Source organism: Electrophorus electricus, chromosome 7 (assembly GCF_041902795.1).
Source record: "Electrophorus electricus isolate QZ-2024a chromosome 7, ASM4190279v1, whole genome shotgun sequence".
Lineage (NCBI taxonomy): Eukaryota > Metazoa > Chordata > Actinopteri > Gymnotiformes > Gymnotidae > Electrophorus > Electrophorus electricus.
The window spans coordinates 1,670,001-1,685,949 of record NC_137503.1 but is presented as its reverse complement, the minus strand read 5'-3'; the positions used below and the strand labels follow the sequence as shown (position 1 = coordinate 1,685,949).

Below are 15,949 nucleotides of genomic sequence, written 5' to 3'. Positions count from 1 at the left end.
TTTTACTTTATTTGGATGGTAAAGCATTCTCAGCTCCTATCAACCCTGACACTGTAGTGCCATGACTGTGGGTGCCTGGAATGTAGCCTTAGAGTGTGTGTATGCCTGTCTCAACTCTGAAGTGTCACCTTTTCAAGATGCAGGCACTTAGGAAGGCTTAAGAAGGCTGCCTTCAGTGTTTCAGAGCTCACACGTCCTCCTGGATCCAGACTTGAAATGCTTCCTACTAGTCTACAAGTTAGGTACCCCATAGCTAAAGCAGCCAGGATTCATTATTTAAGCCTAGTGGTCATTATTATACTGCCAGGAGGACAGGAAAGGGTATGTGTGAATAGAAAATGTATTTTATCATCTTATGTTGCATTTAACGTCTTACTGGTGAGAATGTCAGTTGTGATTCATTTATTGCATTAATATGTAATTGCATCTACATTTCTGAATGGGATAGTAGTAGCTCAGTGGTTAAGGTAATGGGGAGGTTGCCACTTCGAGTCCCACCGCTGCCAAGTTCCCACTGTTGGGTCCCTGAGCAAAACCCTTAACCCTCAATTTCTCAAGTTGTATTCAATCATAATTGAATACATCAGTTAAATGCCATAAAAGTCCATTCAAGGGCAAATATAGTAAAAAAGACTATAGTTTCCAAAGGGGCAAAGGTGAAAAGACACAAACATTCTGGCAGGAAAGGAAGTTCTTGGTGGAAAAGAAGGGGGTTTTTTTCAGTGGAACAGAATTTTCTTTACGTTTCAAAGCAGAAGAACTGTTCAACTGACACTTACTGCATGTAAACAACTATCACAATGTAATAGTTTAAACAAAATCAATGAAACTGTTCCATTAGCATTACTAGAATATATTTGCTAGAATGTACTATGAGCTAAAGCTACTAGTGCCACCACCAGGTCATCAGATGCTCTAATATTAAAATGAAGTGAGAAAATGAAATGGGCTTGGGGCAAATGCATCTGACCTTGGTGATGTTTATCTAGGTTTGATCCACATTATGTGTTCTGTGGAAAGCCACGAAAAGTATTTTCTCCATCCTTCCTGTGTATCACGTATCATCAAGTTCCTCAGCAACATCTGTCACATTTTTATAGATCATTTTATTTTAAATTAAGACACATAACTACACAGGCTTTACATTACAAAACAAAAATGGTTTGAAATACATTATTTTGAACATTGCCAAGGTAGCATTGGTGTTACCATGGAAACTAATGGGTTTAGTTTTTAAATCCATTTGTGGAAGACCAGGCACTAGGCCAGCCAACAGAAGCTAAACACTTCCAAAGATATAATCAAAACAGCAAAGACAAAGCCAGGGCAAACAGGCGTAAAACAGAGACCACTTGCAACTTACACAACACACTTTTATCAGCAAGACTTCACATGAAGGGAGAGGAGCAGGAATTGAATTCATAACAGTGAGACTCGTATTTGGGAGATCCAAACCTCTGCCATCCAGGGGAGATGTTTGACTGTGGTCCCCCGTTCTCTTGGCTGGTGCTGGTCATTAATCTTCACGCTCTATTTTTCTGTCCGGTTCGGGTCCTGCAGGTTTACTTAGGAGCCATTGCTAGAGCTCTGGAATGTGGAACAACTGCGTTCTTGCTGCAAAACTTGTCAACCATAATGTTCATAACGTACATAGCCTAGATATGATGTTTTAGTTAATATTTTGCATGCTTTTAATGAACTATTCCTATTTTAACCTATTTTAAGAACCCACAAGTTATTTAAGTTGTTAAGCTTTTTTTAATTAACATTCAGTTTGTGTTGTGATGAAACAAATTGACGAACTTAAGGAATATTGTCCATATATGGAAATGGTCTCCTCTCATTCTTTCAGCCTGGAGGCGGAACATTCCAGAGCTCTATTAACCTGAAGGCCCCAAACCGGACAGAAAAACAGTAGAGCGTGAATATTAACTGGGGAACAGGAAGGACACAGTTCTGGAGTTCCTGCAACTGAGAAAAGTTTTAAAATGTTACTTAGAATTTTCCATACATCGGTAAAATTGAATGATTACAAACCACACCTTTTAAACCACGCCGTCATTGTGCTTACCCCAGTGGCGCCACGTGCTCTAAATGATATAGCCTGGTGCCACGGTAGACGCCCCTTCCCACAGATCACGTGGTATGGCCCACCATGTGCAGTGCGAGTTCACCGTTGACTATGTCCATTGTGATGTGTGTGTCCCCCTTGTTAGCACACACCTGCACCCAGTTTGATGTACATGTTCATGTTAGATGCTAATTTTAGTGTACATGCTCGCTGACATGTTCGTGTTTCTTGTTCGTTGCTCATCACACAGGTTGTAGCGAGTGCCGTATTGTTTATTGTTCTTGTCTAGTGTGAATAAATGTCCGTCTTCATCGCGAGAGCTCTGCGTGTCTCGTTCCTTCCCCTGCGGCGATCAGGCCATCACGCCTGGGCTATGGATAATAAACAAACTGACAATTTGGATTAAATAAATGCAAAATAAATGTTATCCTCTTTAATATTTTTAGCACCTTAAATGTTGCTTAACTTGGGCATGCTTCAGATTACAAATAAGCTTGGCATTCGGTTTGATTATAATGCAATCCTTCAAAGCTCATTTTGTAAAACTGACCAGAATATTGTGAATGAGGTTGGGATTTTGTACAGAAATAGATCCTGTTTTTATAACAGAAGCTATTAAGGAAATTGCTAAGACTTTCCTGAGTGTATTGCGCTGTGGTGATATTCCGAGCCCACAGTCTTGGGTACATCTCCAGTCTCCCCAGTACCACCTCTGTAGAACTAGGCTGGTGTTCTTTAAGCTTTAGAGAGAAGCGTCACATTTTGTTGATAAAAGGTGCTTTTACAGAAACTGCCTTCGTATATCTTGTATCCTTACGATCATGGATACTCAGAATGCAAGACTGCGTGAATGTAGCAAAAAAGACTTTAGTTTTACCAGTTATTTTTTAAAAGGGGCATTTATTTCTCACTTGGTTCCTCTGAACTTTTCAAATCTACTTTAGATATGCATCACTGTCTTCTCCAGGGCCCACACAGCTGGTCCGGGGTTCTCTGTCATCTGGCCCTAATGCATACTGCTCGCGCTCTGTTATCACCACTGGTGATACAAATGTTGTTTAGGTCTGCACAGCGAAAGATGACCCTTGTGGTGACTTGCACCGCCACGGCTGTAATGCCGCACGAGCCACATCGTCTTCATCATCCCAAATGATCTTCCGACGAAGGACCAGCCTTTCACACGGCTGGGGCTGGACGTTAGGTCCTAAAGAGTCTCACTGTAGTCGGCCACCCAGGGGAAAAAGGTGTTGACATGCAGAGTGGTCCGCTGTCAGAGGAGACAAAAACAGCCTTCGGTAGGAAGATACCCTAAACCTAACTGTCACCTAATGCTTCACCATCGTGCACAGAGCTAGCCAATAAATGCTCTGTTGATTTCCCTGATAGTCACACAGTGCAATAAGCAGCACAGAAGGTTAGATGGAGGCTAGTTTGTTGACTCCATACCACGTCAATATTCCCCACAGCCCAAGCTAAAGGCAGGTTATACCTGCACGCCATGCCATGACCACACCAGCATCCACAACACAATAGACACAGTCTCCAACAGAGACACAGAAATGACCTCCTGCTCGGAGCGGAGCTCCATGTGCTGAGCACAGGCAAGCACGTCAACTATGCTGAATCAGTGTGTGGCCGTGAAAAGCTGCAAGCGTAACCCGACACTGCTGTGCTCCACAGGAGAGGAGCTTTGTGATTTACTACAACAGAATTTGATGGCATCAGAGAGTTCTTATCTTCCCCCAGAGAGACTAAGTCTCAAATTTTTCACCCTCTGTCCACTTTTCAAACTTAATTATTAGACTTGAAGGTTAAACCAATGAATTTCTCCATTACACACACACACACACACACACACACACACACACACACACACACACACACATATATATATATATATATATATATATATATATATAGAGAGAGAGAGAGAGAGAGAGAGAGAGAGAGAGAGAGAGAGAGAGAGAGAGAGGGGAGGGGGTGGTCTTCAAGATTGTATTGAAGTATACAAAAATTATTTATTAAATACTATATCTATCTTTTTAAAGAAAACCAGGCCCGCTGCAGAGAAGTCCAGCCAGAGGTTTTACTGTATTCTAGCAGAACGGACAAACTCTGTCAGACTGAGGGGGGTAGAGTCCATATTACAGTGACCCGCAACGCTGAAATCTGAGCTCCATGCTCATTACTCTAGTTCATTAAGTTAATTAGTTAATTAGGTTTCCTATTTATAACTCAGGTTTACAGTTTAAGCAATTTACAAATGAAAGCCCAACTTTAAATGTCTACTTGTGTAGCTTTCTGATTCTGTAAAATGATACTGTTCTTTCTCTACCCTGTTCTCCATAACAGTGAGTAATCTCAACTCTGCAGAATTCATCACCTTCGCTCTCTTAATGCAGCTGTCCCTTACCATAAAACATTTTGTCATAACTGTAAACACAGCCTCTCCTAACAGTTCAGTATTTGACATTTCTGGCATTACTGTGCCAGTATTATGAGCACCCAGCAACATTTTTAGATGCCTCATATTGTTTTGACATTTTTGAAGACAGATTGGTGTAAATATTAAAAGTAATAAGAAGCAGTTGTCAAAATAGCTTTGGATTACTCGGTCTACCTCCATACGCTTTATATTGTATCTTATATCCATGATGAGACCCTGGTGTTTAGCCCTTCAGTATACCCCATGCATTTCTGACTCTTTTTTATCATTCCAACTGTACATGCATTTGCAGTTAATGCCAAAAAACCAAAGGATATCATTCTTTTCCAGTGCCTTTGGAAGAAAATAATTTTTACAGTTTTTACAGGTAGAGCTGGATTATTGAGAAAATTTATCAGCAATTAACTTTATCAGTAAAATTTAAATAAAATGTATGGAAATACACTCTCAGCAATTTCAGACTCATTTTTCTCTCAGGTTCGGGTCTTTGGTGGCTCATATACATAAATCAGATATGACAAAAAAAATACGTGAAATGAATCTTTGAGGACGTATTAAAGTTATTATTTAAAAGGGACCAAACACTCCGGGAGCAGTTGAACATGGCGTTCCCTGATCTACCCGCGTGGCAGTCCTTAAACACGTCTGTGCTCTTCGTGTTGTAGCTCTTTTCCGCACGTGCTAAGTTCAGAGTGCTCGCTCCACCCCACCACTGACAGAATCCGTTATGAAGCACTACTTCGTTCCTGTTTCCGGCATGCACTGGTCATACGCTACCTCGTGATTAGCGCTATATTCTGAATATCCTACTACACACTGTATACATCATACTGCACTCAGTATATACTGCATACTACACTCAGTATATACTGCATACTACACTCTGTATATACTGCATACTACACTCAGTATATACTGCATGCTACACTCAGTATATACTGCATACTGCACTCTGTCTATACTGCATACTGCACTCTGTCTATACTGCATACTACACTCTGTATATACTGCATACTGCACTCTGTATATACTGCATACTACACTCTGTATATACTGCATACTGCACTCAGTATATACTGCATACTACACTCAGTATATACTGCATACTACACTCTGTATATACTGCATACTGCACTCTGTATATACTGCATACTACACTCAGTATATACTGCATACTACACTCAATATATACTGCATACTACACTCTGTATGCATAATATCCCATACGTGGCAAACGCAAACCATGCTATGGTGTCACATCACACGAAAGTATGAACGTTCTGTCCACTTGTGAAAGATTTTCCTGGTTGCGTACTGGAATATTTGGATGGAGTAGTACATCATCTGGATATCTTTTGCATACAGGAAAAAAATTAAGTTTGGTGGCATATTGCATACTGAATTGGGGCCAATTCCATATCCTGTGCAGCGAGCAGTAGGCTATTCCAAACACAGCCGAGGTTCTGGTACATGGTACACGTCCAACTCACCCTTCCCCGGGGAAGAACGGAGACAATCCCATCGCAATACTGCTCCCGTTTTGTGGAGGAAGCTTTTGAAAGGAAGAAGCTGAGATACACAGACCTGGGCGCTGAGGTGAAAGAACGAGGCTGGCAGATGTGAGGGGGTTCGTAGCTAAGAGTGCGACATCTTCACTCGTGGAACGTGGTAAGAGAGGTAAGAGGGGTGGAATGCTGGGGGCAGCTGTGAAGCAGTTGGCATTAGTAGCTGTAAGGCTGCTCAGGGAAACTCACCATACAGACGGTCTCAGGTGTGCAGAGCGCTGATCGGGAGGGCTAGGCTAACGTGCCATGTCACTGTTATGTGTGGACGCAGCATGACTAATGGTGCCAGTGGGTCTGAGCTTGGTCTTAGTCAGCAGGCAGGCCAGTTTGGCAGTTTGGGGGTTTTACAGTTCGGGGAGTGATTGGCTCACTGGGGGGCGGAAGTGCGGTGGGTAAATCTATGGAGTTTAATGTTTGCTGTTAATGTAGTGTGTAAACTCCATATGGAACTGGTGCCAGCGGGACTGGATATGTCTTTAGTCGACGGGGAGGCAAGTTTACGGTTTAGGGATTGATTGGCTGTGCAGGGGGCAGGTTGGTGGTAAAACAGCTTGAATGGGGGCTGGATCTGGTGCACCAAACCCCACTGTTGAGCCTTCGGGGGGTGTCGTGGGCATCTGCCTGATGACCCCTGTGAAGAGCTCAAGAGGTAATTGGTTAAAGGTGTTGATTATGAGTGAGGTGAGTCCACTGGGCTCTATGTGAAGCCTTAATGGTTTATCATGGGATGTCTTCTCCTGTGTGTAATTCCAGCAGGGAGGGTGGGTAAGTGAGAGGGGATGTCCCAGATGGGCCCGGAACACGCGCTGTTAGTTCGGCGGTCCACTCTCTCCTGCTCCCCTTGTCGTGGCACCCAGAAATCATCTGATGTACATGGGCTTAATTTGACAGAGAAGGTGCTCAGCTAACAGCCCATGTGAAGATCCAGAGGGTGGGCGTGCTCCTGTGCGAAACTCTAATGCTCGATGCTGGACATTCGACATCTTATCCTGAGGATGTTTACGTCTGCGGAGACACAAGATGAGTTCACATGGAGGGTGACTCGCACTGTCCTCCATCTTACAGTGAGATTTCACCTTCCAGTTCCTTCCCATTCACACAGACGCAGCCAAACGCACCGGGTTCAGCTCAGCGCTGGAGCGAGGCAGCTTCTGTCACACGACATTCCTCTGTGCTGGCTTTCTGGGAACCTTCATCTCAATCTGGGAACTCCTGGACCCTTTCGCCTTCTGCTGCAGGCAGACGTAGGTGGACTGTTCCCTGTCTGCTGGCTTTGCTCGGTGCTGGCGGAGAACTCTCTCTGCTTGGAGCATGATGCTATTAGACTGAGAGACCACCTGCACACAGACTAAGTAATTATGAGTTTATACCCAGGGAAGAATTTTAGATTTGGCTACATACTGTATGATGTATGACAACCAGATAGAATCAGTTATTAGTGTGTATTTGTGTTTGTTAGTGTGTGTGCGTGTGTGTGTGTGGGTGGGTGGGTGGGTGGGTGTGTGTGTGTGTGTGTGTGTGTGTGTGTGTGTGTGTGTGTGTGAGAGAGAGAGAGAGAGTTATTTGTACAGCTGTGTGTGTGTGTTTGTGTGTGTGTGTGTGTGTGTGTGTGTGTGTGTGTGTGTGTGTGTGTGTGTGATCCAGTGAATCTATTTGATAAATATTACCATAGTTAAACTGATCCAAATTTTTCAAAACAACATGCGATGAAAAGTGCACAGTGAATTTACAGGCTATACAGCTGTGTTATTATGAAGTGTCTTAATCCTATGTCTACGGTTATGAAGTGTCTTAATCCTATGTGTAGGATTATTATGAAGCGTCTTTATTATGTAGGGTTTTGTTATGTAGGGTTTTATTATGTAGGGTGTTGTTATGTAGGGTTATTATGTAGGGTTTTGTTATGTAGGGTGTTATGTAGGGTTTTATTATGTAGGGTTTTATTATGTAGGGTGTTATTATGTAGGGTTTTATTATGTAGGGTGTTATTATGTAGGGTTTTGTTATGTAGGGTGTTAAATAGGGTTTTATTATGCAGGGTTTTATTATGTAGGGTGTTATGTATGGTGTTATTATGTAGGGTTTTATTATGTAGGGTGTTATGTCACCCCACTGAGCCAAATCCCTCCATGCTCCTGAGTCTCGTATTCCAAGCAGAGTAGTTCCACAGCAGCAGATAGAGTGGCCGGTAACCCGAGTGTGTGGCTGCAGTTTAACAAGGACGTGTCCAACATCATTCAAGCTACAGCCAAAGGAGATGCAGACAGTCGACTTTAAATAATGACTACCATCATTATCAGCTATGCCTCTGAAAGATTCGGGCAGGTAGAGAAAGGTAACACCACGCCCACCACCTACACCATGAATTGTAGGGCCGAAAAAATCCATCAGCTGCGCCAGGAGCTTCGAACCCTCAAGAAACAGTGCAACAAATCTGATAAGGAGAAGCAGGCATTAGCAGAACTGCAGAATTTTCTGAGGAAGAAGCTGATGACCCTATGCAGAGCAGACTGGAATAGGAGGCGGGGAAGAGACAGAGCCAGGAAGCGAGCCACCTTCATCGCCAATCCCTTTGGGTTTGTAAAATATCTACTTGGAGGCAAACACAGTGGCCACCTAGAGTGTTCAAGAGAGGAAGTAAATTGTTTCCTCCAGAACACCCTGAGCGATCTGTTGAGGGAGCAAGAGCTTGAATCCAACAAAACCCTCATCAGCCCTGCACCCCCAACAACAGAGTTCAAGCTGAGGGAGCCGAGTCTGAAGGAGGTGGAGGAAGGGATTAAGAGAGGTCGCTCAGCATCCACTTTAGCCCCAGTGGTGTACCCTACCTGGTACCCTACCCTCTCTGGCACTTATGGAGGATTTTGATATGGCAAAGGCGGAGAGTCACCGACCAGTGGAGGTGTGCTGAGGGAGTTTGGATCCTAAAAAAGGAAAACTCAAGAAACATCGACCAGTTTTGATCCATTTCATTGTCTCATGAAGACTGACCGGGTATCTCCTCAAGAACAACTTTATCAACACCTCAGTACAGAAAGGTGGGATTCCCGGAGTTTCTGGATGTTTGGAGCACACAGGGGTAGTTACACAGCTCAGAGAGGCCCATGAAAGCAGAGGTAACCTAGCTGTATTGTGGTTGGACCTAGCCAATGCTTATGGGTCAATACTTATGGGTTTATACCACACAAGCCGGTCCACCACCACCATGTTCCCAGTAAGATCAAGGATCTGATCCGAGATTACTACAATAATTTCAGGTTGAGGGTTACTTCTGGGTCAATAACATCAGACTGGCATCATCTTGGGAAAGGAATAATAACAGGCTGTACCATCTCTGTTATTCTCTTTGCACTTTCCATGAACATGGTGGTCAGGTCAGCTGAGGTGGAATGCAGAGGGCCCCTAACCAAGTCTGGTGTATGGCAACCCACCATTAGAGCGATCATGGATGACCTTACCATCACAACTACATCTGTCCCAGGGAGCAGGTGGATCATACAAGGCCTTGAGAGCCTTATCACCGGGGCAAGGATGAGCTTTAAGCCCTCCAAGTCAAGATCCATGGTGCTGAAGAGGGGGAAAGGGACTGACAAGCACCGTTTTTTAATCTCTGGAATTGTCAGTCCTTCCATCTCAGAACAACAAGTTAAGAGGTTCGGAAAGCTATTTGATGCGATCCTGAAAGATTCAGCTTTCATCCAGAAGTCCAACGATGAGCTTGGAACTTGGCTCAGCAAGGTCAATGAGTCCAACCTACCTGGAAGATTTAAAGCCTGGATCTACTAGCGTTCCATCCTACAGAGAGTCTTGTGCCCCCTGCGGGTCTACGAGATCCCACTGACAACAACTGAGTCCCTGGAAAGAAAGATCAGCAGCTTCCTCCGAAAGTGGCTGGGCCTCCCACGGAGTCTCACCAGTGCGGCGCTGTATGGGACAAGTAACATCTTGCAGGTACCCTTCAGTGGCCTCACTGAAGAGTTTAAAGAGGAGTCCTACAGCACAGGAACTCCAGAGACTGTAGAGTGTCATCAGCCGGCACTGAGGTGAGGACAGGAAGGAAATGGCAGTCTGAAAAGGAAGTGGAGGTGGCAGAGTCTCGCGTCAGACAAAATGCACTGGTTGGTAGTTTGGCGATGGGCAGAGCGGGCTTGGGTTACTTCCCAAAGACTCAGGTCAGCAAAGCCAAGGGCAACGAGAGACACTATCTACTTCAGGAAGAGATCCGAGCAGGTGTGGAGGAAGAGCGACTCAGCAGGGCGGTGGGACTCCAGCAGCAGGGAGTGTGGACTAGATGGGAGATCACACACAGGATTTCCAGGTTAAACATCACGCAGGCAGACTTCCATCGTGTCTGGTTCCTAGTGCAGGTGGTATACGATGCCCTGCCAAGTCCAGCAAACCTCCATGCTTTGGGAAAGAATGAGACATCTACCTGCCTCCTTTGCTCTGGAAGAGGCTCTTTGGAACATCTCCTCAACAGCTGCCCAAAGGCACTTGTGGACAGTCTCTATCGGTCTCTATCGCCATGACGAGGTGCTTAAGGCAGTTGCTGAGAACATAGCCTGGCGGGAGATAAACCTCAGGCACAGAAGATAAACCTTAAGCACGACCCAGAACAACAACAGGCCTCCTCCATACAGCCTCCGACTGGCAACTCCAGATTGATCTGGGAAGGCAGGGTTTCCCTCAGCGCATAGCCGAAACATCACTCCGCCCAGACATAATCATCACCTCTGCCGCTTCGAAACAACCGATCATGCTGGAACTTACAGTGCCCTGGGAAGAGCGCATGGAGGAAGCCAATGAGAGGAAGTGTGCCAAGTACCCGGTACTGTTGGAGATGTGCAGAGGCAGAGGTTGGAGGACAAGCTATGAGTCCATAGAAGTGGGCCGTAGAGAACGAGCTATGAGCCCATAGAAGTGGGCCGTAGAGGACGAGCTATGAGCCCATAGAAGTGGGCCGTAGAGGACGAGCTATGAGCCCATAGAAGTGGGCCGTAGAGGACGAGCTATGAGCCCATAGAAGTGAGCCGTAGAGGAGGAGCTATGAGCCCATAGAAGTGGGCCGTAGAGGACGAGCTATGAGCCCATAGAAGTGGGCCGTAGAGGCTTTGCAGGTCGCTCCCTCTGCAGAGCGCTCAGTTGACTGGAATGGCTAAGAAGAGGGCCATACAATCTGCAACTGAAGCTGTAGAGAAAGCCACAAGATGGCTTTGGCTCAAAAGGGCTGATCCGTGGGTAGCTGCTGGGATGCAAGTCGGGGCTTGATCAAACCAAGGTCCCCTGGGTGAGGATGTCTGCTGTTGAGAGACCCAAAGCATCTGATGACTCCAGGTTACATCACTGATGATGCGTCCCAGTGCATCCATGAGATGTTTCTTGCACAATAGGGTTTTGTTATATAGGGTTTTACTATGTAGGATGTTATGTAGGGTTATTATGTAGAGTTTTATTATGTAGGGCGTTATGTAGGGTTTTGTTATGTAGGGATATAATGTAGGGTTTTATTATGTAGTGTGTTATGTAGGGATATTATGTAGGGTGTTATGTAGGTTGTTATGTAGGGTTAGTATGTAGGGTTTTATTATGTAGGGTGTTATGTTGGATTTTATTATGTAGGGTTTTATTATGTATGGTATTATGTCGGGTTTTGTTATGTAGGATTATAATGTAGGGTTTTGTTATGTAGCATTATTATGTAGGGTTTTATTATTAAGGGTGTTATGTAGGGTTTTGTTATGAAGGGTTTTGTTATGTAGGTTGTTATGTAGGGTTTTGTTATGTAGGGATATTACGTAGGGTTTTATTATGTAATGTGTTATGTAAGGTTAGTATGTTGGGGTTTATTATGTAGGGATACCAACTTTGTCGGTCATTAATCCTAGTTGTGATCGTAATAGTATCCATGTTAAACACTGCTCAGTTTTATGTGAGTGCCACTTAGTTTATCGTTTGTATCGTGCATCAGTAAGTGTCCGTTGCGACAGATCCTTGTGCTGCGGCACTCGGGCTGTTACAGGGTGACTATGTAGGGTTATTATGTAGATGTCACGGCCCCTCATAGTATCATGTCTCCATGGTAACCCTTTGTGTGTCCGTGTTTACTTCCTCGTTTCTTTTCCATGTACTCTTTTGTGGTCATTCTGTTACACCCCTCATTGTGTTCTCACCTGTTTCTAGTTAGCTCTCATTTATACTTGTGTGTATACACCCTGTGTTTGTACCCTACCCCCGCTCACGTAAGTCTTTTGTTATTCTGTGTTGCCTGCTTCCCTTTTCTGTTTCTGTGCATTTTTGCTTCTTGTGTTTTTGCAATGTGTCCCAGAACTCTTTGTGTTGGCTCTTTGACCCCGAACCGTGTTTATGACCCTGATTTTTGATTGGCCCTTAATCATTCTTGCCCTTCTCAGCACTTGTCTGCCTGATTGCACCTCGTTACAGTAGGGCCTTATTTTTCAGGGTCTTATAATCTAAGCCCAAACTAGAGGTCCAAAAACATCCTGTTTGTTTGCTCTCCCTTATTTTACTTTTTTTTATTATATTTTATTTTTTCCCAATTGTTTGTACGATGACTTCAGGTCCTTTTTATCATTGCCTGTTCAAAAATGTCCCTGAATGTCTTCAGTTTATTTTAAACTGTAATGCACATCGAACCATGCGACTGTGGGTTCTGTAATTTCAGAAAGCCCTCGGAGGGGATTGTGGTGCGATCTCTCAGACTCCTCTGTCTCGCCCCTCATCACAGACATTTCTCAGACTGTGATGTCGTCATGGTGGCAGATTACAGCTGCGCTGCCTGCAAGCACACAGACGGATCAGTGAAGTTCCTTCCCCTCGGTCACAGCAGTGCCTGTCCTTTGGCCACTCCAGCAATTCTGTCATTCTCTCTCATTTCTCCCTCTATCTTGCCACTTTTCTATTTCTCTCCATCTCTCTCTGTCTCTCTCCCCTTCTCCTTTCTTCTTCTTGCCATGTTTCTGTTTCTCTCTCTGTTTCTATCTCTCTTTCTCCACCTCTCCCTCCATCTCTTCCTGTCTCTCTCCTTCCGCCCCTCCATGTCATGAATGCTCTCCGAGTTGAGTGCTCCTTGGGTTTCCTTCCTACTCGATTTGTCCACAGATCGCTGCCACTCCTGCGAGCAGCTTGGCTGATGTGATGTGGAGAAGAGGAGGTGGGGGCATTAGGGGTTCTGGAGCTGGGTGGTGCTCTTATTCAGCTGGAGAGATACAGAGAGCTGGGAAATCTCACAACAGCTCCTCGGTCACCACCCACCAGTCCTGAGAAATCAGAGAAGGAACGTTCCATTATGAGAAATCAGAGAAGGAACGTTCCTTTATGAGAAATCAGAGAAGGAACATTCCATTATGGAAATGAGTGAAGGAATGTTACATTATAGAAATGAGTGAAGGAACGTTTCGTTATGGAAATGAGTAAAGGAACGTTCCGTTATGAGAAATCAGAGAAAGAACGTTCCATTATGAGAAATCAGAGAAGGAACGATCCATTATGAGAAATCAGAGAAGGAACGATCCATTATGGAAATGAGTGAAGGAACGTTCCGTTATGAGAAATCAGAGAAAGAATGTTCCATTATGAGAAATCAGAGAAGGAACGATCCATTATGAGAAATCAGAGAAGGAACGATCCATTATGGAAATGTGTGAAGGAACGTTCCGTTATGCGAAATCAGAGAAAGAATGTTCCATTATGAGAAATCAGAGAAGGAACATTCCATTATGGAAATGAGTGAAGGAATGTTCCATTATGAGAAATCAGAGAAGGAACATTCCATTATGCAAATGAGTGAAAGAACGTTCCATTATGAGAAATCAGAGAAGGAACGTTCCATTATGGAAATGAGTGAAGGAACGTTCCATTATGAGAATTTAGAAGGAACATTCCATTAGTGTATTTGAGTCAACTTCTCTGCCTGAACTTCTTGCTTAGGTTGCAGAGTTATGTAGAATATAGAGCGCGCACGTGCGCGCACGCACACACACACACACACACACACAGACTCCGCTAATCCAAAGGTAGGAAACTGTAGGTTTTTATTTTGCAGGATTGTCCATTTTCAGATATAGCTGTCAGCTGTTTTTATTGATCTGTTCGATATATCCTTGACTGAGGTCAAGTGCTAAATTCTGCTTCTTATATACCTCACATTTTAAATTCCTAGCTGGAGGAATTCTGAGTCATATATAATCCTTTGGTCTTTTGTATGTTATGCTTCTTTTGTAAGTTTACTTGTCGTCCTAATTTAAAATATCAAAGGATTTAGTAAATAGTGTAAAATATTTGTCTGGTAGTGAGGTCTTCTGTGAGAGACTGGTGGCAGACAGAACCAGAAACATATAGGTAAGTCAAATGAAAGTGAAAACACACACATACACACACACTTCCACCATCACACAACATTCAGATCCGCCCTGCTTCACTGTAGCCACGCCACATAGTTAAGTGTCAGAGCACTCCCTAAACCTCAGCGTGTAGCTGTCACACAGGAAATGCACTGACACTTGTGGTTTTTCCTAGGATGGGTGTGTTTCCGCACGTCCGGAACTCTGGGCTCCGGGCCGTCTCCATTCCCACCTGCAGAATCAGTGCTACACGGAAAATGACCCAGAAACTGAAATACACGACCCAGAATACACAGCCAAGACATCTCAGAGCGGTTCGAATTTATACTGTTAGTACTGTATTAATCAGTGCAATAATAACTTATTGTTTATTACACTTATCATTGTCTGTTAAAGCGCTTATACTTATATTTCACTTCTAGACATCAGCATTGATCCCTGTATTTCTACAGTATTCTAGATCATTGGTATCTTGGACTCTAACCTACTGTACTGGCTAGGATGTATTCTATGAGTAAACGACAAAGCACTTTTTTAAGTCATTCTGGATAAGAGTGTCTGCTAAATGCAGAAAATGTAAATGTAATGTAAATGTAGTGCATACAGTAACATTAGTCATCTGTAATATAAGTCATCTGTAGTAGTTTTGCCAGTTTCTGTAGAATGAGATTACACATTAGGCCTACACAATTATATCAGTAATACTAATATGACTTACCGCTATGGTTACTATAAGATGCAGTTATCCTGACCAGGACAATTCTAAGTGCTGATCCGTATATTGTAGCTTTTAGTAGAATCATTTAAGTACTATAGGAAAGCATTTATCATTAGCCATCATGTTAACTCCAAACTTCAGCATCCAGATAGCTTCCCGCATCTGTCAGTGTCTGTGACTACACTAGCCCTGTGCTCCCTCCGTACTGCCTGTGCTAGTGTTAGTGTCTGTGACTACACAAGCCCTGTGCTGCCTCACTACAGCCTGTGCTAGTGTTAGTGTCTGTGGCTACATTAGCCCTGTGCTGCCTCACTACAGCCTGTGCTAGTGTTAGTATCTGTGGCTACACTAGCCCCGTGCTCCCTCCGTACTGCCTGTGCTAGTGTTAGTGTCTGTGGCTACACTAGCCCTGTGCTGCCTCCGTACTGCCTGTGCTAGTGTTAATGTCTGTGACTACACTAGCCCTGTGCTCCCTCCGTACTGCCTGTGCTAGTGTTAGTGTCTGTGGCTACACTAGCCCTGTGGTGCCTCACTACAGCCTGTGCTAGTGTTAGTGTCTGTGGCTACACTAGCCCTGTGCTGCCTCACTACAGCCTGTGCTAGTGTTAGTGTCTGTGGCTACACTAGCCCTGTGCTGCCTCACTACAGCCTGTGCTAGTGTTAGTGTCTGTGGCTACACTATCCCTGTGGTGCCTCACTACAGCCTGTGCTAGTGTTAGTGTCTGTGGCTACACTAGCCCTGTGCTGCCTCACTACAGCCTGTGCTAGTGTTAGTGTCTGTGGCTACAC

At 44.2% G+C, this 15,949-nt stretch overlaps 1 long non-coding RNA gene across 2 annotated transcripts in view; it reads right to left on the bottom strand.

The window, feature by feature from the left end:
- Positions 1–631: 631 nt before the first annotated feature.
- Positions 632–15,949, bottom strand: part of LOC145658816 (uncharacterized) — a 21,741-nt gene continuing 6,423 nt past the window's right edge. The window contains exons 3-4 of one of the 2 annotated variants that reach the window (XR_014124725.1): positions 2,072–3,338; positions 632–1,971 (exon numbers count right to left, since the gene is read on the bottom strand). This is a non-coding gene — a long non-coding RNA (uncharacterized LOC145658816). Of the gene's footprint in view, positions 3,339–15,949 lie in introns of both variants that reach the window. The other variant, XR_014124724.1, reaches the window with a different exon arrangement.